Genomic DNA, 27836 nt, shown 5'->3' with positions numbered 1-27836 from the left:
CCCCTTCCTTCACTTTCTGCTGCTCCTCCTCCTCCTCCTCCTTCTGCTTCTTCTTCTTCTTCTCCTTCTCCTCCCTCTCCTCCTCCTTCTCCTTCTCCTTCTCATTCTTCTCATTCTTCTTCTTCTTGTTCTTCTTCTTCTTCTCCATTTAGCCACTCCTTCTTTTTTGTTGGGAGACTTTAATTCATTTACATTTAAGATAATTATTTATAGATGAAAACTTACTATTGCAACATTCTTAATTGCCTTTTTGACTGTTTCAAGTTCCTTTCTTTCTTTTTCCTCTCTTACTATCTTCCTTAGGATTTGATCACTTTTGGGGCAGTATGCTTTCATTCACTTATATTCACCTTATGTGCATCTACTATAGGCTTTTCTTTTGTTATGTCACATAAAATACCATTTTATGTTTGTTACATTAAATGCTTTATCACTATTTCATCTTATTTAGGCTGAAAACAACTTAACTTTGATATCATAGCAGAACTATATTTTTATTTCTCCCCCTTTCACATGTTAGGTTATCAATAGTATAATTTACATCTTTTTCTATTGGGTACCCAATTATAAAAATAATTATACTGAATTTTAATATGTTTGTTATTTAACTTTTTTCTTGCTGTTGTTCTTTTCTTTGTTTGTTTGTTCATCAACTTTTAAAATACAGTGGAAAATGATATATGTACCACCATTATAAAATTAGGAAATCTGACTTCGACTACGTATTTATCATTACTGGTGAGTTTTACAAATTCATGTTTTACAATATTGATTAGTATCCTTTCATTTCAGTTCAAAAAACTCCCTTTATTATTTATCATAAACTAGGTCTCATGATGATGAACTCTTTCAGCTTTACTTACTAGTAGCGTTTCTATTTCTAGTATAGCAGTTTTTAAAAATTCTTTCTTAGAATTTCCATCTCTCTGCTTACATCATCACCCAACCTTGCATGTTGTTACATTTTTCATCATTGTTTTAATTTAAATGTTCGGTAATTCCGACATCCTTTCCATAGCTGAGTCTTATTCTGATCTTTACTCTGTGGCTTCGAATTGTGTCTTTTGCCTTTTGGTAAGCCTTGTAATTTTTTGTGGAAAACTACATGATATAGTAGGCGAAAGGAACACTACTGAATAGGTCTTTACTGAGGTGGTGGTGAGGCCTATGGAGAGGGAAAGCATTCTGTAGTCCAATGATGAGATCTCAATCTCTTAGGAAGCCTGTGCCCCTGGGTTGTGAACTTTACAAGTACATCTCAGTTCTGCCTCCCACCTGAAGTGATGCAGGATGGCTTGAGGAGGCTTAGATGACTGGAGTTGGGTCTTTCCATTCCCCTAAGTAGTTAGATTCTGATAAAACCCCAATAGACTTTGGTAATAGGTGCTGGCAAAATAATTTATCTTGAGAGCAATCTTTTTTAAGAAGAACAGAATGTTCTGGCATACTTCCACATATTATTTTTCAACTCCCCTGCCTAAAGCCCAGGGGGATGTTTCTCAGCTTTCTCAGCTATTTACTGTCAAAACCTGGTAGAGCTCTAGGAAATTCAACTCACAAAAGTGTGGGGGACCCCCCCCCCCGGGGTTTTTAACTCCCAGACTTGCCCACACCGATACTCCAGGAATTTGTTAATCACAGTTCAGATATTCCTGCCCCAGCACTGGTCTCTACTGAAGTTTTGGTTCCTTGGTTGGGGTCCAGCTCTAATAAATTGTGATTCCCAGTATCAGCCTGTATGCCTCTCCAATTTTAGGGGCAGCTGTTTGTTCTGTGATCTCAACTGACCCCTGATAGCTCTCAGAAAAGCTGTTGAAATTCAGTACATTGAGCTTTTTATTTTTTGTTAGGATGAAGTGAAGAATTCCAAGCTTTTTACATGCCGACTAGAATCTGAACACACTAAATATCTTTTTGTTCTAGAATTGAAACACAATTATAATATAGAATTTCATCAAAATGTACGTTTTCATCACTTTTTATAAAGAACGTTAATAGTAATAAGGCAGAAAGAGGTACCGATTTTAAAATAAGCAAAATTAATTTTGTTCTAGTAAAAAAACACTCATGGCAAATACTAACAGTAATGGTAACAAACCTGTACATCATTTTGTTAGTTTAACCGATGAGCAAAATAAGAGGGATTAGACTTCTAGAATAACGGAGTGAGGATGTTATTCATTCCTCGGCCCCACGGAAACAACAGCGATATTAAAAAAAACTATCATCTTTGAACTCTAAAGTTTAACCAAAAGCACAGAGTAAACTAGAAAACATCCATTCCAGAAGAGCTGCTGCATCTTGGCAAGAACAGCAAGACGTGTGGTATTTTAATTGAGGTTTGCACCATTTCTACCTTCGGAATGGTGCTGTGATGGTCATGAAAACAGGGAGACCTGTGTCACATACCTTTATAAAGCCCCAGCCCAAAGCCCTGTATATTTTGGTAACACTACCAGCATCTTCTGAGGAGACTCTATTCCCGGGGCATTGTCACTATTGGACATGATTCAGATCTCTGCCCCAAGGATGCAGCTCTTTCCCCAAGGTATTAGTAATCACAGTTGTCTAAGGCTGTGAATTTTTGTGGAACAGATAACAGGCCAGCAAAAACTTAGATAAACATCTTCAGAGATAAGAAATAGATGATTATGTATGATCTTGAAACGCTTGAACGCATTCTGCTGCTATGGAGTCAATTGTTCCCCCCACCACCACCAAATTCATACGTTGAAACTATAATCCCCAGCATGACTATGTTTGAAGATAGAGCTCTTGGGAGGCGAGGAAGGCTGAATGAGGTGGAACCCTAAACCTACAGGGTTAGTGTCCTTATAGGGTAAGGAAGAATCACCCCAGATCTCTCTATACACAAAGAGGAAAGACCATGCGAAGACAGAACAAGAGGGTGGCTGTCTATGACCTAGGAAGAGAATTCTCTTCAGAAACTGAGTTTACCTGTAACGTGATCATGAACTGCTAGCATCCAGAACTGTGAGAAAATAGGTGTCTGTGGTTTAAGCCACAGGTCTGTGGTCATTGACTGTGGCAGCCTGAGCTGACTGATACAGCCACACATATATGAGAAGCGGTAGGCATATGCCCAAAAAGGACCAGAGATAGAGCCTGATAACTCATCAATGGCTGGCCTTAATGTCCTGCATAACAGGAAATTACAGCTAAAAATGACTTACATTAGCTTTTTACCATCCTAAAGTTTGAAGTTGAGGCTTTAAGCACAAATCCCCATGCCAATGTGTATGATACTTATCAGGTCAAGGCATTTAAGGGACTCTTCTGACCCATTATTGACTAATCATCAAACTATGCTGACTGAGAGGCAGCCCCTGAGAAGGCCAGGCTTTAAAAATAGCACTTTAAAAATAAAAATGATCGGAGAACTCCGTGGCTTCATACAGCCTTGAGTATAGAACCTATAAAATCCATTCTGGAATTCTGTTAAGCAAAGGAACAGAACAAGAGGGAAAAAAAAAAAAGTGTTAGGAACAAACCTCATGGGAGGGTGAGAACTCATTTCAGATTTGCTATAGTACCTAACATCCTTGCTTTTCAACAAAAAATTATGAGACATTCACAGCAAAACAAAACAAGAAACAAACCAAACCACAAAAACTATGTATAATGTATAAAACTGTTGATGGGCTTAACAGTGTATGAAGATGTAATCTGTATGATACTAATAGCCCAGGAAAGGGATAAGTAAGAGAATGATATTAGAGCAGTTTCTATGTACTATGTAATCAAATTAGCATTAGTCTGAAATAGATTGTTTTAAGTGAAGATGCATATTGCAATATCCAGAGAAGCCACTAAGAAAATAAGACAACATACTAAAAAAAAAAAAAAAAAAAAAAAAGAGGGGTGCCTGGATGGCTCAGTCGTTGGGCGTCCGACTTCGGTTCAGGTCGTGATCTCACGGTCCGTGGGTCCGAGCCCCGTGTCAGCTCTGTGCTGACAGCTCAGAGCCCGGAGGCTGCTTCGGATTCTGGGTCTCCTTCTCTCTCTGCCCCTCCCCCACTCATGTTCTGTCTCTATCAAAAAATGAATAAACGTTAAAATTTTTTTTTTTATATTTAAGTGTCCCGCAAAGAAATACCTGTTCAACCGAAAATACAGTAATAATGAAATAGAGAAACACACAAGACATAAAACACATAGAAAGCAAACTGTAAAACCCAGTCATATAATTAGTCTAAATAAATGGATTAAGTACTCCAATTCAAAGGCAATCTAATGACGTGATTAAAAAACAGAATCCGGGGCGCCTGGGTGGCGCAGTCGGTTAAGCGTCCGACTTCAGCCAGGTCACGATCTCGCGGTCCGTGAGTTCGAGCCCCGCGTTGGGCTCTGGGCTGATGGCTCAGAGCCTGGAGCCTGTTTCCGATTCTGTGTCTCCCTCTCTCTCTGCCCCTCCCCCGTTCATGCTCTGTCTCTCTCTGTCCCAGAAATAAATAAACGTTGAAAAAAAAAAAATTAAAAAAAAAAAAAAAAAAAAAAACAGAATCCAACCACAGACTGTACACAAAAGACAAATGAGATTCAAATACCAATAATTCCAAAGTAAAAGGCTGGGAAAAAGATATGCCATACAAATTATCGAGATTTGCAATGGCTATACTAATATACAAAGTAGATTTTAAGGCAAAAATTATAGTACAGAAAGTATTACTAGAGGTAAAGAGAGATATTTTATACTAATAAAAGATTCCATTCAGCCGGAATAATTACATATGTTTACTTAACCACAGAGCCCCAAAATACATGCTACTTAGAACTGAAGAGGGAAATAGTTCAACAAAAATAGTTGATTTCAGTATTCCACTTTCAATAATCAATAGAACATCTAGTCAAAAAAATCAGAAAAGAAATACAGACAACTCGAAAAACACTCTCAACTTGACTAGTATCTAGAAAACATTATAATCAATGACAACGGAAAACACATTATTTTCAATAGAACACAGAATATGCAAATATCAATATAATATTAATAAAACAAAGAATAGAAACCACATGATTATCACTATAGACGTGGTAAAACATTGGACAAAAACCCAATGCACATTTATGATTTTCACAGGCGGTAACTCCTTTCGTAACATCCACAGTGAGCATTGTACTTAGTGATGAAAGACTGAAGATATTCTGCCTAAAACCAGGAATGAGGCAGGCACGTCTGTCCCTGCCACTTCTAGTAAACATACCGAAAGGGCTAGCTAGTCCAATCAGGCAATAAAAAGAAATAAAAAGCACCTAGATTGGAAAGAGGGGGTAGGACTATCTTTTCTCACAGATGACATGATCTTGGATATAAAAGGTCTGAGGGCATCATGAAAAGAATTAGAAGTAAAATACGTGTAGAACGAGTTTTTAGAATATTAGGACAATACTGAAAAACCAATCGCATTTCTATTTACAGCAATGACCAATACGAAATTAGGAATACGGTTTTTCACAACCACATCAGAAAGAATAAAATACTCATGAATAAATGTAACAAAAGAAGCGTAAGGCTTGTACCCCGAGAAATAAAAAAATTAAAAAAAGAATTAGAGCAGTAAAATAAAGAAGTTCAAAATAAATAGAGAGGCGCACGTTCTTGGATTGGAAAACCCAGAAGTGCAATGATGTCATTTCTCCCAATTTGGTCCATAGATTCAACAAGTAGGTTTCAAAAAGTGGAGATTAAATCCATAGGATCTTATAAATATTCTATAAATGTTCCAACAAAACTTTTTTTTTTTTTTTGCAGAAACTCGCAAGCAAGATCCCAAAATTTACGTGGAAATGCAAAAGTCCAAAGAAATGAAAATATATCTATGTTGTGAATTTCAGTGGACTCTTTTTAGAGTAGTTTTAGATTCAGATGAAAATGAAGCAAAAGTTCTAGCGTTTCCAAACACCACCAGCCCCCACCCCCACCCCTTATCTCTCCTATTATAATAGCCCGCATTGAGGGGGTACATTTCTTCCTACAGAAAAACCTACATTGACACATGATATCATTATCGTCCAAAGGCCATAGTCCACAGTAGGGTTCACTCCCGGTGTACATTCTACAGTTTCGGCCTAGGTATTCTTCCCTAACCCTTAGTTACCTCTGTTATTTTTTACTGTCTCTATAGTATTGTTTTCTCCTCCAATGTCCTACAGTTGAACTCATACAGTATGCAGCCTTTCAGAATGGCTTCTTTCACTTCGTAATATGCATTTGTGTTCCTCCCTGTTGCATTTATGGCTGGGCCACTCACTTCCTTTGAGCAGTGAAAAATTATTCCATTGTCTGGGTGTGCTATAATTTATTTATCCACTCACCCGCCGAAGCCCACCTTGGTTGACTCCTAGCTTTTGCAACTATGAATAGAGCTGCTACAAACATCTATTAGCAGGCTTTTGTGGGTCATAAATTTTCATCTCCTTTGAAGCCTAAATAGCAAGAAGCATTAATGCCAGATCATATGGTAAGAGTATATTGAGTTTTGCAGGAAACAGCCACAATTTCTTTCCGCCTGTATCATTTCGCATTTCTATTGGCCATGGATGAGAATTCCTATTCTCTACTTCCTTACCAGCACTTGGTGTTGACATTATTTTTAATTTTCACCATTGTGCTAGGTATGTAGTAATATCTCATCGTCGCTTTATTTTCCATTCTCTAATGACATATAATGTTGAGTATGTTTTCAACTAGTTGCAGGTTTTCAAAGAACCAAGTCTGAAGAGTTTCACTTACCCGTTGCAAAACTTAGTAGATAGCCATACAAAATTTGCATGCAAATCTTCTTAGAAAAATTATTTATGATGCTCAAAAATCTGAAATATCCCAAATGTTTGTCAACCAGCAAATGGTTATACCAAATATAGTATATCAATACAATGGAATGTTATAGAGCAATAAGGAACAGAACACTGACACATGCTACCATGTGAATAGCTCTCAAAAGTATTATGGTAATTCAAATTGTAAGACACAAGATAACACGTATTGTATGATTTCATTTATATGAAAATCCAGAAAGGGCAAATCTGCAGAGACAGGAAAGAAATTATTGTTTGCATGAGGCAGAGCATGAAAATTGGGATTACTTGAAAATGAGACTAGGTAGGGGCACCAAGGTGGCTCAGTTGGTTAAGTGTCCGACTTTGGCTCAGGTCATAATCTCAGTGTTTGTGAGTTCGAGCCCCCCATAGGGTTCTGCACTGACAGCTCAGAGCCTGGAGCCTGCCTCGGATTCTGTGTCTCCCTCTCTCTCTGCCCCTCCTCTGCTTGCACTCTGTCTCTCTCTCTCAAAAATAAATAAACATTAAAAATTAAAAAAAAAAACAAATGAGACTAAGTGATCTCATTGTTTGAAAATCTGCTTAATTGTGCTTAATATTGCTTCATTGTGATGGCTTCATGGCACAGTAATTTTTCCAAAAGTCATAGAGTTGAAAACTTGAAAGGGATAAATTCAATGCTATATAAAATGTGATGCATTACCATATTTTTCACAGTAGCCAAGACACAGAAATAAATTAAATATAAGTTGATGAAGAAATAGGTAAAGAAATATATATATATATATATATATGTATGTATGAATATGTGTATACATATTATGAATATATGAAGTGGTATAAATATATATATTTTTTTGAATATTTTATATTCATAGATACATATATATCTATATATATAAATATAAATATATATATATAAATATATATATTTATATATCTATGAATATATCAAGTGAGATACTACACACACACACACACACACACACACACACGCTAGTATATGATTTCAACCTTTCAAAAGAAGGAAATTAAGCCATTTGTAACAACATGGATGAACGTGGAGGATAGTATTAAAGTGAACTAAACCAGACACAGAAAGACAAACACTGGATGATCTCACTTTTACGTGGAATCAAAAAAGTTGAACTCCAAAATAGAAAGTACAACAGTCGTTGCCAGGGGTTGGAGGGTGGAGGAAATGAGATATTGGTCAAAAGATACGTACCGAACACACACACACACACACACACACACACACTCACACACAGTAACTGTGAGCTGATGGAAATGCTAATTAGTTTGTGGTAATCACTCCACAATGTATTCGCATATCAAAACATCAGGTTGCATAGTTCAGATATATACAATTTTTTCATTGTCAGCACCTCAATAAAGCTGGGGGAAAATTGCTAAATATAAGAGCAAGTAATCAACCAAAGAAGTGGATATTTTCCACACGCACATCAGAGATTCACTTTGAGGAATAACGAATTCCTTCTCAATAAGAGACAAACCAAAAGAAGGGGATGTGTGGCGTGTGAAGGGAGCAGGAAAGAAATATGCGGTCTCCAGTGGCAAAGCCGCAGAGGCAAATATCAGAGCTGGGGAGTTTAAGGAAAGAGCCGCAAGAATCATGTTCAAACACGATTTCAAATACCGTAAATTCTGACAAGTTGAAAAACCAGTTTTAAATTTTTCAGCAGTATTAAACATTTACAACCGTCATTATCTCACAGCTCCCCGGGAGCCCACTGGTGGGACTGCAAAGGCAGACTGTCCTGTTTTCAAAAAAACACAAATTACCATACCCCATGTTATGATCCAATAGCCCCCATGAAATTCAAAGGAATCGTGAGTAGAGCTTGTCCAATGGTGGTCATTGCCTGATACTCTGACAGCTTGATAAAACTACAAGCAAGAAGAGAGGAAAGAATTTTCCTTTCAGTATGCATCGTTAGACACATTTGGTGAATTTGTTATTGACCTGGGGTTTTTGCAGAACCTGGATCAAAATATCATATGGAGATGACTTTACAACATAGGCGTTTAGTCCCAAATAGGGTCATTGCCATCCATAGCCACCTGTATCTTTAACTTAGATTTAAAATGCGTAGAATGGTTTTCTTCAACAAAATATATGCCTTAGAAGGTAGAGAAACAAAAATGTTGTCAGAAACCAATAGTGACTTCAAGAAGTATGTGATTCTGTTCTCTCATTTTACAGCACCCCCCCCCTCCCGAAAAAAGTCAAAACAGCCTAAAACATCTGGTTGACACACATTTAATTTTCAGATGGATAAATAAAATCATAGCACTGGTCAGTTCGGTTTTTTGTTTGCTTGCTTTCGTTTTTACAAGACACTCAAATCCTGGTAGTTTCACCAGGAAATGCTATCACTTAAAACTGACATCATTTTAGGCTTAAGGCACCCAAGTACTAGATAAATTACATTTGTCACGTTTTGTGGGCTAAAAGAAAAATTTTAAGCTTCTGTCAGGCACGGTTGGAGTTTTAGGTACTTTGGATTTATCTAAAGTTGCTGTTGGAGGAAAACCTTTGGTTTTCCACAAAGATACATTAAATAAATACTATCTACACAAGCTTAAAAAATAATGTTTTCACTGACTACCCCAAAACTGATATTCAATAACTACAAATCTCCATTTGATTAATAATGCAGACTTTCATCAAGTTCAATCTTGAACAATTTTACTTGTTCAAAGAAAAATTATCTATTTTTCCCCCAAATCCTGACCCAGACAACATACAGTTGGGTATAAAAATGCATGAGAATAATTCTTAGGAGTTGGCTACTTAAAATGTGGACCTCTGGCAGGTGTGGACTCTCAATTTTTTCTTTTTAGTCCATAATAGGTTAAGGAAACAAAATCTAGAAACTTTTATAGCAACTTGAGAAAATAATTTTTCTGTTGAATATAATCATTAAAAATAGAAATTTTTGTTTCATGCCTTTTTTGATGTTATTTTTCTTTCATTTTGTAAAAGTATAGGCCTGAGAGTTATTGGAAAAATTTTCTTTTCACCATAAAAATGGGTTGAGAAACAGTGGTCTAGACAGGTTTGATTGAGGTTTTGCAATAATAAGGATTTCCTGCTTCGAGATGATCTCATGGATACACAAATAAAATGGGAAATTACTCTGTGTTGATAATTCTTCAAAGTAGACCATCTCTTTACTTATTTTTTTTTTATTTTAGAGACAGTGTGCATGATTGGGGCAGAGGAAGAGAGTCCTTTTTTTTTTTTAAGTTTATTTATTTTGAGAGAGAGAAAGAGAGCAAGAGAAGGGGAGGGGCAGAGAGAGGGAGAGAGAGGATCCCAAGCAGGCTTTGCACTGTCAGGATGGAGCCTCATGCCGGGCTCAAACTTACAAACTGTGAGATAAGATAAGAGAAAGAAAGGGGAGGAGGGAGGGAGAGAGAGAGTCTTCAGTAGATTCCATGTTTAGCATGGATCCTGAGGTGGGGCTCAATTCCGGGACCCCAGGATCATGACCTGAGCCAAAGTCAAGAGTCAGATGTTCAACTGACTGAGCCACCAGGCACCCCATTCTCTACTTAATTTTAACAGTAGTTTTTGTTTGTTTGTTTGTTTGTTTGTTTGTTTTTAAAGCCACAGCTGTTGCTCAAACTGTGAGGGTGCAAACTTCTGGGCAAGAGGTCCCCAAGTATATGAACAGGATGGGGTAAGTATGGGTCAGAACAGGTGACCGGGATGGACCAGGTGGGCGGGACAAAGGCTAAGTGTTCTAAGGACTCAAGATGAGAAAGTTGAGGAACATCTGGGGTCCTGAAGGCAGTTGTGACCATCCAGTGAATCTTTCCACGACTCAGGCATGGTAACTATCTTGCCCCAGGTCACACAGCAAGTCTAAGCGGCAGAACAGGAAGGACTAGGTTTGGGCATCCAGCACAAAGCATGATGTTCTCCCTTTCCTGATGTTTCCTTAGCCTCTGGGGCCCTCAGGGAGTTGAAGCGTCTTACCCCTGACCTGTTTCCCTAGATCAGCTTTTGGGGGGTTTTATACATTCTGAATGCACTGTGCCCATATATGTACATGGAAACACATGTGAGAACACAGATCTGCACATGTGCTGTCGCTTGCTGGTTCCTGGGTCTCCACGCCTGCCATCAAGGCAATAGCTCTGACTCTGCATCTGTGCTTTGCCAGCCCCAGCCTGAGAACACTCTAGGTGGAACAGGTACCTTGGCCAGCACAGTGCGTGTCCTGCTCTCTCTTGGTCATGGCCGTGCCACCCCCGATCTCTGTGTGCACTGTCAGTGGGTTTGTTTCCAAGACAAAAACAAAAACAAAAGCAAAAACCCTACCTAATGGTCAATTCTCCAAATAACTACTTTGCCCAAAATACAATTCTCTGAGTGCCTTGGCATTTCCTTTTGGGTTCCCTCACTTTATACATAGTTTGGGGGTTTTCAGAATGTTTTTAGCACTTGGACTTGTTATGGATTTCTACAAAGCATTTAAAAATGCTTAGATTCTAAGAATGGTCCACTTGTTTCTTATAACTGAGATTCTCTTTTAAGCACTGTAGGGGCACCTGAGTGGCTAAGTCGGCTGAGCGTCAGACTCTTGGTTCCGGCTCAGGTCATGGTGTCAGAGTGCTTGCTTGGAATTCTCTCTCTCTCTATCTCTATCTCTCTGCCCCTCCCACTCACAGTCTCTGCCTCTCTCTCTCTAAATAAATAAATAAACTTCAAAAAATCAACAAATATATTACAATGGCACCAAAGGTGATTTCTTTTGCACTAAAAATATCATTAAATAATTTTTCATGGAGAAACTGGCTGTAAGTTAAGAAGTCCACACAGGGCATTTGCCATAATTCAACCCTGCTGAGTAAATTTAAGTTCCTCTTTAACTTACTGGCTTGATTTTGCAGGAACTCCTTGACTTATTTGTGTACCCACATTAGAGATTGTGTTTGGGACTTTTCAGATTAATTTCCTGCTATTTTATAGCTATAACTGACTGATTTTACTCAATTCTCCAGCAGGGAGGGAGCCATTTTGCCAGGGGAGGGGCAGTCGTAGTGGGAGGAGGGGCATTCTGTTTTAGTGCCTCCTTTGCCAGTTATAAATATTAAATCACACAACAGTGTACATTTTTACCTCCTCCCCCCCCCCCAATTCTAACACACGCACACACAGGGAAAGTAAATAGTATCGGTGATTGATGACATCTGTCACTGCAAGTTGAAAATCAATGGATGCCTGCGATCCATCCATTCATTCCAACAATTTTTAAATTTGTCCTTGCCTCAGGTTAGGTGTTAAATCTCATTTGATTACCTTCTCACAAATATCACTTCAGTGAGTAATGGCATAGGGGATACTTAGCTTTTTTCTGAGGATAGATACAAGTTACTGCCACATAAGGAATTTCTCTTGTATAAAACCACGTTTTAGGTTTGTCCAATTTCTTGTTCAGTGACCATATGGCAATTTTGTGGTGGTAATTAGTTTCAGTGATCCGTGTTAGAAAAAAAAAATTAATGATATTTTCTTTTATTAGGCGCTGAAAACAGATACGACTTTCATTTTTATGTTTCGATGGCTGCAAAGCTCACGCCAAATTTCATGCAAAACTATGATAATAATCACTGTAGTTTAAATATCTGGTATATTTATTATCTCCACCCTGCGGTTTCAAAATTTTGTTCTACTTATATTCTAATTGTCAGAGGTCACTGCATCTCTTTTATGGAAAATTCTCCACGTTTTGGCAGTCACACGTTGCCCCTGAATATATTATTATTATATTTCCCTCACTGTTTTTCATCCTGAGTCACTTGTATGATTCCTTTCCCATTTTAATTTTGCACCTAATTCTCTCCAAACAGGAAATATTGATATATCAATTCCTTAAAAGACTTCGCAAAAGAGCTCTAAATGTTTCTCAGGAAAAAAGTTATCTATTTCCGTTTAGACAGGTAGGTTTCATACTGAGGATTGTGTGTCACGTGGAACTGTCCCTACATGCACACAGACACACACACACCAAGCAGAACAGACAGACATCTAGAACAGAGTTAGCAACATAATGATGTGCTCAGCTGAGATTTTACCTGTTCCACCGCCCAAATATTTGTTGATGGCTGCCCTTCACCTCCTAGGTCAGTTACTGCCAATTCCACGGGGCATCTCTATGAAAGCTGTATTGATACTGGAAACACCTCTTCACATTTGGATCATAAAAACACAAAAATGGGGGCGTCTCGTGGCTCAGTTGGTTAAGTGTCCGACTTCAGCTCAGGTCACGATCTCACAGTTTGCGAGTTCAAGCCCCTCGTCAGGCTCTGTGCTGACAGGTTGGAACCTTGAGCCTGCTTTGGATTCTGGGTGTCTCTCTCTCTCTCTCTCTCTCTCCCCATCCCCCACTGGTGCTTGTCTCTCTCTCTCTCTCTCTCTCAAACAAAACAAAACAAAACAAAACACACACACATTAAAAAAAATGGTGCACAAAATCACCAAATCCATGCTATAAATTAAAACTTTATATACGCATTAGCTAGGCATCCCTAAAGTAGTATTTCCAAATAGAATTGGTTACATTGTAAACTGTGTGGGCTAAAACTATTTCCTTCTTTCTGCTTCTGTGTCTCCAGTGGGGATGTTCCTCTCTCTTCTCTGTCCTATGCTTGCTTGAGTACATTTGTATCGGGACATCTGAAAATCCTCATCCATGTCCTTGCTTTCTTGGATCTTATTTTTATGTCTCTATCTATTTCTGATCTTAATTTGGTAGATATTAATCCATTTATGTCACTCATTTCTGCGGGTGGTGTTTCTTTGTCTATAAGACACACTCTCTCTCTCTCTCTCTTCTTATAACTCCATGGTTTTCCTTCTAAGTAGAGATGTCTCTAATTCTGATTTTGACCTAAACAATGTTGTGTTTAAACCTTTGCTGATAACACTGACCTCTACATTATTTAGCAGAGTGGGGTCTAATCTCCAATTACCACTGAGTCAAGTTACCTGTTTTAACACTACTTCTTTAGCCATGTTTTATATATATATATATATATATATATATGTGTGTGTGTGTGTGTGTGTGTGTGTTATTATATATTACATATATATGTTTTCCCCAAGGACAGAAAAAAACAAACACTGTATTCTCAGCATCTGACCTGTCTGACTGGAAAGTATTCAAATTTGGATGGGAATGTCAACGATTACTAGGTCAAAGCTCAAATTAGATTCAAAGGCAATAACAGATTTATGATCTGTTGGATGCTATTACAAATAGTCCTAGAAATCTCAGTGGCTGAAGAAAAATAGAAAATTATTTCTTATTTATGTAAAATCAAACGTTGGTGGGTGGCTTTGCTCATGGTTGGTTATTCAAGGACCTAGATTTCTCTAATCTGTGTTCTATTTTCTTTAGGACTTGGAATTCCTTTCCATTCAGCCAATGGATGGGAGGAAAAAAAAACAATAGAGGAAGTATACCTATTTTTAAATTTTTAATGTTTATTTTTGAGAGAGAGAGAGAGAGAGAGGCAGCAAAGAAGGGGCAGAGAGAGAGAGAGAGAGACAGACAGAGACAGAGACAGAACCCAAAACAGGCTTCAGGCTCTGAGCTGTCAACACAGAGCCTGACTTGGGATTTGAACTCATGAACCATGAGATCATGAGCTGAGCTGAAGTTGTACGCTTAACTGACTGAGCCACCCAGATGCCTCAGTATACCTACTTTTATACTGCTTTGGCCATATGTGAACCACAAAGATCCATTCGTATTCCATCTGGAAGAATGAGTCACATGATTCCAATAGACAAAAGACAGCTGAGAACTATAGCCCAACCAGGAAAGCCATATCTCCAGGATGCTGCATGAAGGAAAGTGAACTCAAAGTGGTAGTTAGATGCTGTCAGAGCTAGATTTGGAAAATACTTTTTCCCCCCAAATCCTTAGTATTATCAATGTGAAAACTAAAGCCCAGGAATGTAGATTATATGTCCAAAGTCACCAAGATAAGTGGAGGCAGATGCAGGTGGGACTCACTTGCTCTGTCCGCCATGATGGCTTCTGTGATGTTCCCATGATGCAAGAGCCTAGGCAACGCTTGGTTCCATCCATCCACAGTTACCCAGGAACCTTGGCTTTCATGGAGGGTGAGAACTGGGCTGAAAGTAAGAATACAAGCCATAGCTAGGGTGAGCATATAATTTATATTCCAGACTAGGACACTTTGAGATTGTCATGGGCAAACCAAAAAAAAAAAAATTCTATGTTTAACTTTCCTCACAAATTTCACCTGGGAAGTTTTTGTAGCGACTATTACAAGGAGAGCTGATAACATATAGAATTTTGTTTTCACTTTCTAGTCCCAATTTAACAATTATAACACATTTCTTGAGCGGAAATTCTCTCCTGTTGACATTCCGATTGATTTTTAAGAGGACTCAAAATACCATTCTAAAACTCTATCAAGAGCTTCAAAGAGCAACCTCTATAGAACAAACGACTCCATTGAACATAATTCTGAACAAGTTGTTTCCACACTGTGTCTGAGAGTTTCAAAATGATCTATTACCAAGCCACGGTGGGAAGACAGGAGACAGGAGCCAAGGGTGGAGACCGGGAAGCCACACTTTATCTTCAGCCTCCGAGTCACCCCGGATAAATGAAGTCTTTTAAATATGGAACACAAGAAAAAAAGATGGAGTGCAGAAAAAATAGTGGATCAAAAATATACCTTTCTGTCATCTTTCCTGGGCAAGCACCTCCTCGTGCCAAGCCCTGCGTGAGAACACAAAGAACGTCTCCCTCAAAGCATCTGTAAACATTTGCAATTCCCTGTGGAAGGTGCCAACTGTAGCTAACATATGGTGCTATCAACGAAGTCGTCCAAAATGACTGCCCACACAGATAAATTCACTTTTAGCTGTCTTGTTATTCCAGTTTAATGATGCAGTGTTGGCTAACTCCTGCGATATCTTCCAGCGGGAGAGAAAACAGAATGGTTTCAAAATCCTGTTTCAAGCGCACTCTGTAAGCAAATGACACCATTATCTATATCAATTTTGCCGTGCCATCACCAGTTTTGATCAGATCTCAAGCATAATTCGTATGTGGAGACGTTGACGCTCTACGGTTGAACCTGCTGTGCAAACACCATAACCAGGCAGCCCGGGATTAACCCAATGAAGAGACATGGAGGGATTGGAGCCTCCATTTGGCACTGGAAGGAACAGCGGCTTTCCTTGGGAAATGAATTGTTCTGTTCATTTACACAGTTTACAACCTTGTTTATAGGGTTGTTAAATTAATAATTTACCATCAGAACAGGATCCCTATGGCCAGCATAAGGGGGATGGGTGTGTAGAAATGTTGCACTTCACAACCTATTAAAAAAAGAAAAGCATAGGGGCACCTGGGTGGGTCAGTCGCTTAAGCGTCTGATTTCAGCTCAGGTCATGATCTCGCGGTCCGTGAGTTTGAGCCCCGCGTTGGACTCTGTGCTGACAGCTCAGAGCCTGGAGCCTGCTTCGGGTTCTGTGTCTCCCTCTCTTTCTGCCCCTCTCCTGCTCATGCTCTGTCTTTCTCTGTCTCGAAAATAAATAAAATAATGGCCAAGGCTGTGTATAGTGGGTTTACTCTGCGTCAGACCAAGGTCTTGGCTCCTCATGGCTGAGTGTACTTCATCTTTCCAACCAAAATCCTAGGAGGTCGGTGAGCTTAGCAACTCAATGGTTTTATTAAAGAAAAAGATTAGGTTAATTTCTCAAAGTGGTTATTCATTTAGTAATAGACTGAAATAGACACAAATACGTATACATATATACACACACACGTCTAGAATATGCACAATATATAGCATATATGTTAGAATACACAGCCATATGTACATATATATATATATATATAGTGTATATGTGGCATATATATTGAATGTGTCAGAATATATACATATATATGTCTAGTATACATATTTTAAGTTTATTTGTTTTTGTTTTTGTTTTTTTTTTGAGAGACAGAGAGAGCGAGAGAGCACAGCAGAGAGAGAGGGAGAGAGAGAGAGAATGTCAAACGCCAGTGCAGAACCCCATGAACCGTGAGATCATGGCCTGAGCTAAAACCAAGAATCGGCTGCTCAACCGACTAAGCCACCCAGGCATCCCCAGTGTGTGTGTATATATATATATGTATATGCTATATATATATATATATATATATATATATATATATATATAATTTATATGGTATATACATATTTTTTCTGATATTTATTCCACTTCAATGAAATCTTGCCTTATAATCTTTTGTTTGTTTTTTTAATGTTTATTTATTTGTGAGCGGGGGGTGGGCAGAGAGAGAGAGAGGGAGACAGAATCCAAAGCAGGCTCCAGGCTCTGTGCTGACAGCAGAGAGCCCGACGCAGGGCTCGAACTCACGGACCACGAGATCATGACCTGAGCCGAAGTCAGATGCTTAACCGACTGAGCCACCCAGGTGCCCGTAGCCTTATAATCTTAACCATCAATTCAACCCTCTCTTCTATTTCCTTTAACTTCTTTTTATAGACTTTTGGACAGTGGTCATGCTTAATTCTTTTTTTCATTAAACTGAAGCCGTCGGTGCTGTAGGTCCCATGATCTTTGTCCTGCTTACTGCCGACAGCATCTATAATGGTGCCCGCATAAAATAGGCATTCAGTGTTCAGTTAAAATGATTTGATTCATGGTCACTGTTGTATTCAACTCACCCCCTTCTACCCCCCGCCGCCTGGAATTTACATTACAGGGGGGAAAGACATCAGTTTGAAAGATCACTAGATAAATTTAATAGTATGATCCTGGATAAATGCCTCAAATCTTTATTCTTCAGGTTTCTTATCTGTACTCTAGGGCTACAACCAAACTCAGAATCACATAAGAACCATTTAAGATTATACCAAAAATATGCTACGTCTAACTTTTTGATACCCGAACTTCATTTCCACCAAGATTTCAACATGATTGAGTGTCCTCTATTTATCTTGTCGGAGATAATAACCCCCTGAATCACAATCACGCATGCTCTAATGCTTTTAAACAAGTCAAAGTCAGTTTTCCCCTTCCAGGCCAGGAGGGCAGTTAGAGTAAGTAGAGTAGAGGGAGTCCAGAGGGGAAGCAACGCCATCAGCCCTCCGCGGGCACCTGTACCTGTGTGTTGTGCTGTACATCACAGGCCCCTCTGGCCAGTTGGCCCCGTGCTATCTGTGCAGATGGGGAGAGTGAGAGCAGTGACCACAAAACTCTCCCGATGTATGCTTCCGGAGATCTTCCTTTCCTTTCATGGAGCACATGAGTGCTTTATCAGGGAGTGTTTATTGAGCGTCTATTTCTCAGCTACTGTACTAACCATATATGTATTTTCTCTAATATTCACGGCATTGCTTAAATGGCAGCGTCCCGAAATGGCCCTTAGTTATGTGTTTCTGTGGCCGTGTGTTTTGATAAAATACATGAGTGTGAGATTATCTTTCTTATAATGTGCCCCTCCCTCCAATGTCATCATTTTCAGCATTCATGAATCATGAGCATGTCTTTGTCCTCCAGTGTTCCAAGTCGTTCCATTTATGCCTGCTTCTCATGCTATTAAATCCAGGGGTAAGTGATTCTTGAAGCTTGACAAGGTTAATTTGGTCTTCTCTGGGTCCGTGTGTGTCTCTCTCTCTACGCGTGTCCACACATGTGCACACACACATGCACACACCTGCTCAGGCTAGCCAAAAGACATTGACCATGTAGCGTATGCTAAGTAGAGTTTTACTATCATGTTATTACACTCAAAGAATTTATAATCCAGTCAAGTGAGATCCAACCAATGTTGGCATGCCTGGGAAGAGGGGATTCCATAACACCTAGAGTGTTCATTTAAGGTTTCTGGATAATCAGATTATTTGTGGATTATACTTTCATGTGGATTATTGCTATTTATTAATGCCAATTTCATATGGTCATATAATTCGGCAAAATGCGTTCAGCATACCTCAATATAATAAAAGCCATGTATGAAAAGCCCACCTAGTATCATCAATGGGGAACAACTGAGAGCTTTTCCTCTATAGTCAGGAGAGGACAGGGATGTCCACTCTCATCACTGTTATTTAACACAGTACTAGAAGTCCTAGCCACAGCAATCAAATCACAAAAAGAAATGAAAGACATCCAAATCGGCAAAGAAGAAGCAAAACTTTTCACTCTTTGCAGATGACATGATACTCTTTATAGAAAACCCAAAAGACTCCAACAAAAAATGGCTAGAACTGATACACATATTCACTAAAGTCACAGGATACAGAATTGACATACAGAGGTGTGCCTGGGTGACTCAGTTGGTTAAGCATCTGACTCTTGGTTTCAGCTCAGGTCATTATCTCACAGTTTTGTGGACTTGAGCCCCACATCCAGCTCTACAGCTGGCAACACGGAGCCTTCTTGGGATTCTCTGTCTCTCTCTCTCTCTCTCTCTCTCGTGTGCGATCTGCCCCTCCCTGGCTCACACTGTCTCTGTCCATCTCAAAATAAATAAACTTAAAAAAAAAATAGGCAGAGGACATGAATATACATTTTCCAAAGAAGACATACCGATGGCCAACAGAGAGGAAAAGATGCTCACCATCATTCATCATGAGAGAAATAAAAATCAAAGTTACAGGGGCATCTGCATGGCTCAGTTGGTTAAGCATCTGACTCTTGGTTTCGGCTCAGGTCATGGTTTCATGGTTTGTGAGACTGAGCCCTGAATCAGGCTTTGCACTGACAGTGCAGAGCCTGCTTAGGGTTCTCTCTTTCCCTCTCCTTCTGCCCCCGCCCCCTTGTCTCGTGCTGTCTCTCTAAATAAATAAATAAATAAATAATCAAAACTATAATGAGATATCGCTGCACACCTCTCAGAATGGCTAAAATCAGCAACGCAAGAAACAATTCTTACATTGTTGGTAAGAATGCAAACTGGTGCAGCTACTCTAGAAAACAGTATGGCGTTTCCTCAAAAAGTTAAAAAGAGAATTACTCTATGATCTAGCGATTGCACTCCTCGGCATTTATCCAAAGAATACAAAAACACTAATTCAAAGGGATGCATGCACCACTATGTTTACAGCAGCATTATTAATAATAGCCAAATTATGGAAAAAGCCCAAAGGTCCATCAAGTGATAAATGGAAAAAGAAAATGTGGCTTATGTATACAAAGGAATATTGCTCAGCCATAAAAACGAATTCCATCTTGCCATTTGCAACAACACAGATGGAACCGGAGGGTATTATGTTAAGCAAAATAAGTTAGTCTGAGGAGGACAAATACCGTATGATTTCACTCATATGTGGAATTTCAGAAACAAAACAAAGAAGCATAGGGGGAAAAGAGAGTGAGAGACAGAGAGAGGCAAACCAAGAAACAGATTCCTCACTATAAAGAACAAACTGTGGGTTACCAGAGGGGAGGTGGGTAGGGGTATGGATTAATGGATCATTGATAAGGAGCGCACTTGTCGCGATGAGCACTGGGTGATGTATGGAACTGTTGAATCACTAACTTGTGTACCTGGAACTAATGTTATTCTGTATGTGAACCAACTGGAATTTAATTAAAAACTGAAAGGAAAGGATGTAAAAAAATGCATTCGTAGGATAGCTGAATACTGTATTTTTGTAAGCAAGTAGCTTGCCATCACATGAGACACACTTTCAAAATTAAATAATTTCGGAATAATTCCAACGAATATTTGTTAAAGCACATTCTCTTTACCTACGACAGCACTGTCCTAGGCACAAAAGTTTCAGTTTCAGTTTCAGGTTTTTAGTAAATTCAACCCATCTGCTATTTGATTTCCACTATTGACTCGATTCCCTCTAGATAATATTGAGCGGTGATTACCAATGATTATAATTGTGTCACAACGGACATGTACAATGCTGAAGAAAGTGATCTAGTCAAGACACTGGCAATAGGATGTGGCGTAGAGTGATTGCTGGATTGGTATTTACACTCCTTCCAGGGAGAGTATCATACAGAAACCCTCCATTTTGTCTGTTGGGTTGACTTTGACCTCTGCTTAATAGGTGCTCTCCACGATGGAGAAAGGTGGCCATGGAGAGACTATGCAGTGCCCTTTAAACTCTTTTTTTTTTTTTAACATTTATTTATTTTTGAGAGAGACAGAGAGAGCAGGGGAGGGGCAGAGAGAGATTGAGACACAGAATCCAAAGCAGGCTCCAGGCTCCAGGCTGTCAGCACAGAGCCCGATGCAGGACTCGAACTCATGAACCACAAGATCACGACCTGAGCTGAAGTCGGAAGCTTAACCAACAGAGCCACCACCCAGGCGCCCCTGGAAGGCCCTTTAAAACCTCCAACGGTTTTCCTTGTGAATTTTTCAGTGGCAGCGTTTAGATCCCGCAAACCACCACACATCTGGCTCCCATTCTATGAATTCCCACCGCTATTCAGAGAGAATATTACAGGGAGATATTCAACCCAGTATGGCTGAGCCCTCACAGTGGAGGATGACAAATGAGAAGCAGGGTTGAAAGAGCCATCTGTTTTCCTTACGTGACATCAGCACAACATTTGTAATGGGATTAACATTATTCCTTCCAGTCTGAGTCAGGAGCGTCCCTGCTTTATCTGCAAAGGTACTCCACTTAATTTGTTTTCCTGGTGATGGATGTATGATTGGATTTAAGACCATCATGGGGAATCAAATGTGCACGCCCAGAGTGAAAGAGCACTGCGAAGAATTATGGGTAGAATGTGACACAAGTAATATTTTTGCTAGAGTCATTTGGACAAGAGAGGAAAAAATAAGTGATGCAAAGCTGGAAGGTCCTTGTAACAGAATCGTTCCAATGCAACACATTGCTTTTGTGTATCCCTGAGGAATAAGAGTTTGACCCTTAAATCTGGATGGGCTGTGATAAAACAGAAATACCCTTTCTCTCTGATCGAGGAGTAAATGATTCTTTGCGCCCCTGATGACAGCATTCTCTGCTGTCCAGAACCCTGCTTCAACTAAGCCAGAATTCCAATTCCCTTCATATGGTGAAGATACAGGAATAAAACGCAGAACGGCATACACAGCCCTGGATAACAGTTTACAAGATGAGGTTAACTCCTCCCCTTTGGAGCCGGCCTTGGTTACCGATTCAGGTTCAGTACCTTAAAATAGGCATGAGTAATGTTTTGAAATCTGAGACATCCTGTACTGCTTGTGTCTTAGCAGCCGTTTACTTTGTGGAGACAGGATGTTGAATAATATTAATCAGCTTAATTTAAATGCCAGAGGGTAAATATTTAGGTCACATGGTTTGGTGCGCTATTTTTGCAAATGTTGCTAGAGATAAATGAGTGTATTTTACAAACACAAAGTCTATGTACATTTTCTAAGCACTGATATATGATTAATTTTAAGTCTTTTATGACCTAAATGTGAACATTTTAAGAGCTCATTAACAAATCCCTTAGTTTTCAGATACTTCTAGGAAAATTATTTACAAGCTCTTTTTAAACAGTATTTGACAGGGGCGCCTGGGTGGCGCAGTCGGTTAAGCGTCCAACTTCAGCCAGGTCACGATCTCGCGGTCCGTGAGTTCGAGCCCCGCGTCAGGCTTCGAGCCCCGAGTCAGGCTCTGGGCTGATGGCTCAGAGCCTGCAGCCTGTTTCTAATTCTGTGTCTCCCTCTCTCTCTGCCCCTCTCCCGTTCATGCTCTGTCTCTCTCTGTCCCAAAAATAAATAAACGTTGAAAAAAAAATATTTAAACAGTATTTGACAGAAAAAAACAAAAAACAAAAAAACACACAATGTATGGCCTTAAACTATAACAGAAAATCTGGGATTTTCAGTACATATATTCCTGCTTTTGTTTATTAAAATTTAAATATCTTAGGAGCGCCTGGGTGGCTCAGTTGGTTAAGCGACCGACTTCAGCTCAGGTCAGACCTTGCGGTTCACGAGTTCGAGTCCCGCATCGAACTCTGGGCTGACAGCTCAGATCCTGGAGCCTGTTTCAGATTCTGTGTCTCTCTCTCTCTGCCCCTTCCCCGCTCACACTCTGTCTCTCTTTCTCTCGAAAATAAATAAACATTAAGTTTTTTTTTTTAATTTAAATATTTTAAACATAATTAAACTATAGTAATTCCTGGGCCGCCTAGGTGACTCAGTTAGTTAAGCGTGGAACTCTTGGTTTCCTCTCAGATAATGATCTCATGGCTCCTGGGTTCGAGCCCCATGTTGAGTCCTGTGCAGACAGATTCTGTGCTTGGGATTCTCTGTCTCCCTCTCTTTCTCTGCCCCTCCCCAACTAGTTCTCTGTCTCTCTCTCTCTCTCTCACACTCTCTCTCTCAAAGTAAATAAACTTAATTTTTTAATATAGTATTTATCATAAAGTTTCCTTGTTGGAATCCTACTATTTTGGAAATAGTATTGTTTACGTTCATCCTCCAAGCTCAGCATCAAGGACCTCAAATCCCATCTTTGATTCCTGAGCCGCCTGGTCTGATCTGGATGCTCAGTTCCCGAACCATCAGAGACGAGTAGGCTTGCTTGTCGCTGAGCACTATGATGATCCCACACTTGGTTTGTTCCACTTGAACCGTTATCTTCCCTTCCATGCCTCTGCTGCTGCAGGCAGCCACAGGCCATGTCTATCATGGAACCTGAATTAGATCCACTCCGTCATGGTTAGCACTCTGGACTCCGAACTTGAACTAGATACTTGTTCAGTGCGTGATGCATAAATAAATGGGCATATGGAAGAATGACCACATGTGCAAATAAATGGATACACTAGGAGGGACACAGATCAGTTACTACTCCTGCCTCAACGTATTCATAATCTTGTACACATCTTACTCTAATAATAATAATAATAATGAAATGCAAAACAGAGTAGGTTTAGGTGTTGGTAGGATATCCAAATATCGATCACCTTGAAACCCTTCATAATCCTTCTCTTTGTTAAGGAAAGAATGGATAGGCATCTTGGTCCTTCGCTGGAGGGTTTCTATGGACCCCAAATAACCTTCCTACCAAGAATTGCAATCCACGGATTGTACCATGTTTTTGTCTTTTCTCAACACACTAATATCCTGTCTTCACTGCTTATCCACACAAGCTCAAACCGCTTGCTCCTTTCCAAACCACATCCTGTTCAAATAGCTCAACTGCAACCCTGGTTAAATACGACCATCCTCCTGCACACTGAGACACACAGCTCACAAATGCTTCCTACTTTATCTTGCAAAAGAAAGCAGTCTGAAAAGACAAATCCACAAATATATATATATATATATATATATATATATATATATATATATTTTTTTTTTTTTTTACATCTACCCATTTAGCAACATACAATGCCTTCTGGTCTACCTTTCTCCCGCCTCCTGCTCTTATGGAAACACTCATCTGGAGGAGAAGCCAATCCCTCTCCTTGTCCACGAAGCCCTGTCCCATCCTCCTTCCTCAGAGCATCATTGTGGCAACTCCTCATTCCCTTTACTGCATTGCTAAATTTTTCTTCTCTACTGGATTATTCCCACCGGCACAATGGCATACATTCACAATCATGCGGTTCTGGAGGCAGAAGTCTAGAACGCAGGTGTTACTCTGGCTGGCTACTTCCAGAGCCTTTAGAGGCCGCATACAGTCTTTGACTTGTGGCTTTTGCCACATATCACCACCTCTGCTTCTGTCATCACATCTTCTGCTGCTGATTCTGATCCTCTAATAAGGATCTCTAGGATTCCACTGGGTGCATGTAGAGAATCAAGATAACCTCTCCATCTAAAACTTTTTCACTTAATCACACCTGCAAAGTGTGCATCGGGTAAAAATAACATATTGCCAGCTTCTGAGAATTAGGACACAGACATCTTTGGGGGACCAGTATTTAACCTACTCACGTCTCGTCTGCAGACAAAAATTATCTCTTGATCCCACCTCTACAAGGATAGCCCAATCTCTGTGTCACCTTTGACATCAAAGTTCCTCAGAAGAGTGCCACTATGTCTCTTCTTTAAGTCTCCTCTTCTTATTTTCTTTTGAATACATTCTAAATAGTCTTCCACTCTTATCACTCCACAAAGCTTATGTTAAGTTTACCACCGTCAGCACTGCCAAACCCTAATGTCAGCCTGCCTATTGGTTGGACCTCTCTGAGGCACGACACGAAGGTGGCATCTCTTCCTTTGTGGCTTGTTGTAGGAGTTGGCCTTCTCCTGTTAATACTGCTGCCTTCTTAATTCCCTTCTAGTTTCACTTCATCACCCAAACTCAGTATCTCAGGGTCTGGTCTTTACATCACCTGTCTTCTCAACCAATAGTCTTTCCCTTGGTGATCTCATCCACACTCAGGACTTCAAACACCACTCATGCTCAGAGCTTAAATACTGAGCCTGAAGGTCCTAATAAACTCCGGATTCTTCTTTGACCAATAGATATTCAAACCACATCCAAAAACATGACTTCCTCATATTCAACGCCAAAAACTTCCTCCACTCAATGAAAAGTGCAATATCCCATTTTCTTGAAGAAAAAGCCACACTCATTCTTGATTTCTCATTTTTTCTCACATTCCCAATACAATCATTTACTGCATCCTGTGGTCCCTACCTTCAAATAATATTTGATATCTGGGCACTCCATCACACCTTCCAAGACTCCATCATCCCTTGCCTGGATTATTGCTATAGTCTCTGTACATCTCTCCCTGCTTCCACCATTTTCCCCTTCAGGACATCGTCAAATTTCCTATCAGAAAATCACCTTTAACTATAAAGTCGGATCCTGACACGTATTTACTAAACTTTCTCTATGCTATCTCCATAATCAGGCAGAGTATAAGTCAAAAATTCTACTGTGGTCTACAAGGCTCAAAAAAAATAAGTAAAATAATCTGGCTGCAGTTAAGGAGGACTTCACCTTATTCCTCTCTGTCTTTTGTCAGGTCTCTAGCCACAAGAAAAAGACAAGACTTCTCATTGCATAGAAAGCTCATCCTTCCAGGTATTTTTAGGACACACTTATTTCAAAGTTTTGTCCTGATATCACCTTTTCGGTGAGATCTATCTTGACTACTGAAGGGTAGCGGAATATGCTTTTTTGACATAAAGATTATTTTGAGATGGTTATTTTTTGAGAAACAGCTGACACAGGAGAAACTCTGGAAACAAAAGTAGAAGTTTACCTTTCTGTAAGATACATTTACATGTATAAAGGAAATTTCCATTTGTAATCATCTCCCTCTGTGTATTTGGAAGAGAAGGATGACTTTACCTTTTTAGAGAGACAGCATGAGTGGGGGAGAGGGAGAGAGAGAGAATGAGAATCTTAATCAGGTTTCATGCTCAGTGTGGAGTCCCATGCAGGGCTTGATCCCAAGACCCTGGAATCATGACCGAAGCCAAAATCAAGAGTTGGATGCTTAGCTGACTGAGCCACCCCGGTGCCCCTAGAGAAGGATGACATTAAATCATAAAAAATATCTTATCAAAGGTAAAGACAAGACTTAAGTTTGCATAACAACCCTAACCCAATTTACTGTGCTTTTCCTGGTCAACTTCCGTAACTAGCCTTTGCTCCTTCTAGCTCTTTCTTTTGTCTTTAGCTGAAGATGGTGTTAAAGGTGGTGGCTTGGGCTATCTCAGGGAGTTACTCACGTTTTCTAAGTAATTTCCACCTATGCATGTGATACACATGTTGATAAACTTTAGTTTGTTTTTCTTTTGTTAATCTGTCCATTATTATGGGGGTCTCAGGCAAGAACTCCGTAGGGTAGAGAAAAACTACCTCCCCTCCTCTACTTAAAATTTTTTCTCCCCTCCTCTACTTAAAATTTCTTCCTCTCCCACTTGGAACTCAGCCTACTTCATAACATTGTATCACCTTATTCTATGAAGTATTTAATTGACTTATTTTGTTTATTGTGTATCTTGATATGGGCAGGGATTTTCATTGATTTTGATAACTGCCATATCCCTATTGCCCAGACCAGTCACTGGTACATTTAGTAGTTGCTCAAAAAACATCTGTTGAATTGATAAAAGGTTAGTTATATAAACTGACATATAAACAGATAAGAAATAATATACTTGTTAATATAAAAGTATTTTCATGTGTTACTAGGTGCTTCAAGAAAAGCATTGACTATGACTTTGACAGTGGGATATTATGTTGCCTAACTTTGCCACCTTCACTGTCTATCATGAACATGAAACAAGCATATATAATTTCATCAGTGATTACGGAATAGGCACCAGTGGAAAGGACTGAAAAGTGTGCTAAGTATGTTGACATGCACAATAGACGACAGAGAAATCAGCAGAGAGCTAAGGAATGTTCATGCTGAAAATAAAGATAATAAGGGTCATTCAGACCACTTTTGGCATAGGATTTAGTATCAGCAAAATTGATGATAAGAAATTATGAGTGGGATATTTTGGTTATAGCATAAGAGTGAGAAAGGTTGAAAACAAAACTTAGGACCAGAACATACAGTGTAAACCTAAATCAGTAGGTCATAGGAAAAGAATTAAAAGAATCCTAACCATTTCAATAATTCATATAGTTCACATGTTAAAAGTGGAATTTTATTAATCCTCCCAAAGATCCATAAAAATTAGTAGAGTCCCTTTCTTAAGGACAATAGCCAACTTGTTCTTTCTTTGCTGAAAAGCAAACAATTCCAGGAATACTGACTCTCATTGGTAAAAAAGAATCATGGTAGCAGGATTTGCTGATTCATGTCCTGTTTACAATGGTACTTTAGAAAAATAAGTTTAATAAGACAGGGCAGGGGCAAACGACAGACGATGGAGGTCCTAATCAATAAGTCTAAGATCCAATCAATAATATCTAAGTGTAGCTGAGTTCCTACCTTGAAAGGAAGATGATGGCAAAAATATGGTAGATGGAAAAAAAGAATCCATTCGGTTGAGAGGAAGTTGCCACAAATAAAGATACTTTCAATCTCTACATATTCCAGAGAGAAT

At 39.4% G+C, this 27836-nt stretch overlaps 1 pseudogene; it reads right to left on the bottom strand.

Moving 5' to 3' along the window:
* The window catches only part of LOC123607232, a 31902-nt pseudogene extending 16899 nt beyond the window's left edge, over positions 1-15003 (bottom strand).
* Between the last annotated feature and the right edge of the window lie 12833 nt (positions 15004-27836).

This window comes from Leopardus geoffroyi, chromosome A2, assembly GCF_018350155.1.
Source record: "Leopardus geoffroyi isolate Oge1 chromosome A2, O.geoffroyi_Oge1_pat1.0, whole genome shotgun sequence".
NCBI classification, from domain to species: domain Eukaryota; kingdom Metazoa; phylum Chordata; class Mammalia; order Carnivora; family Felidae; genus Leopardus; species Leopardus geoffroyi.
This window is presented reverse-complemented; position numbering and strand designations above follow the sequence as displayed.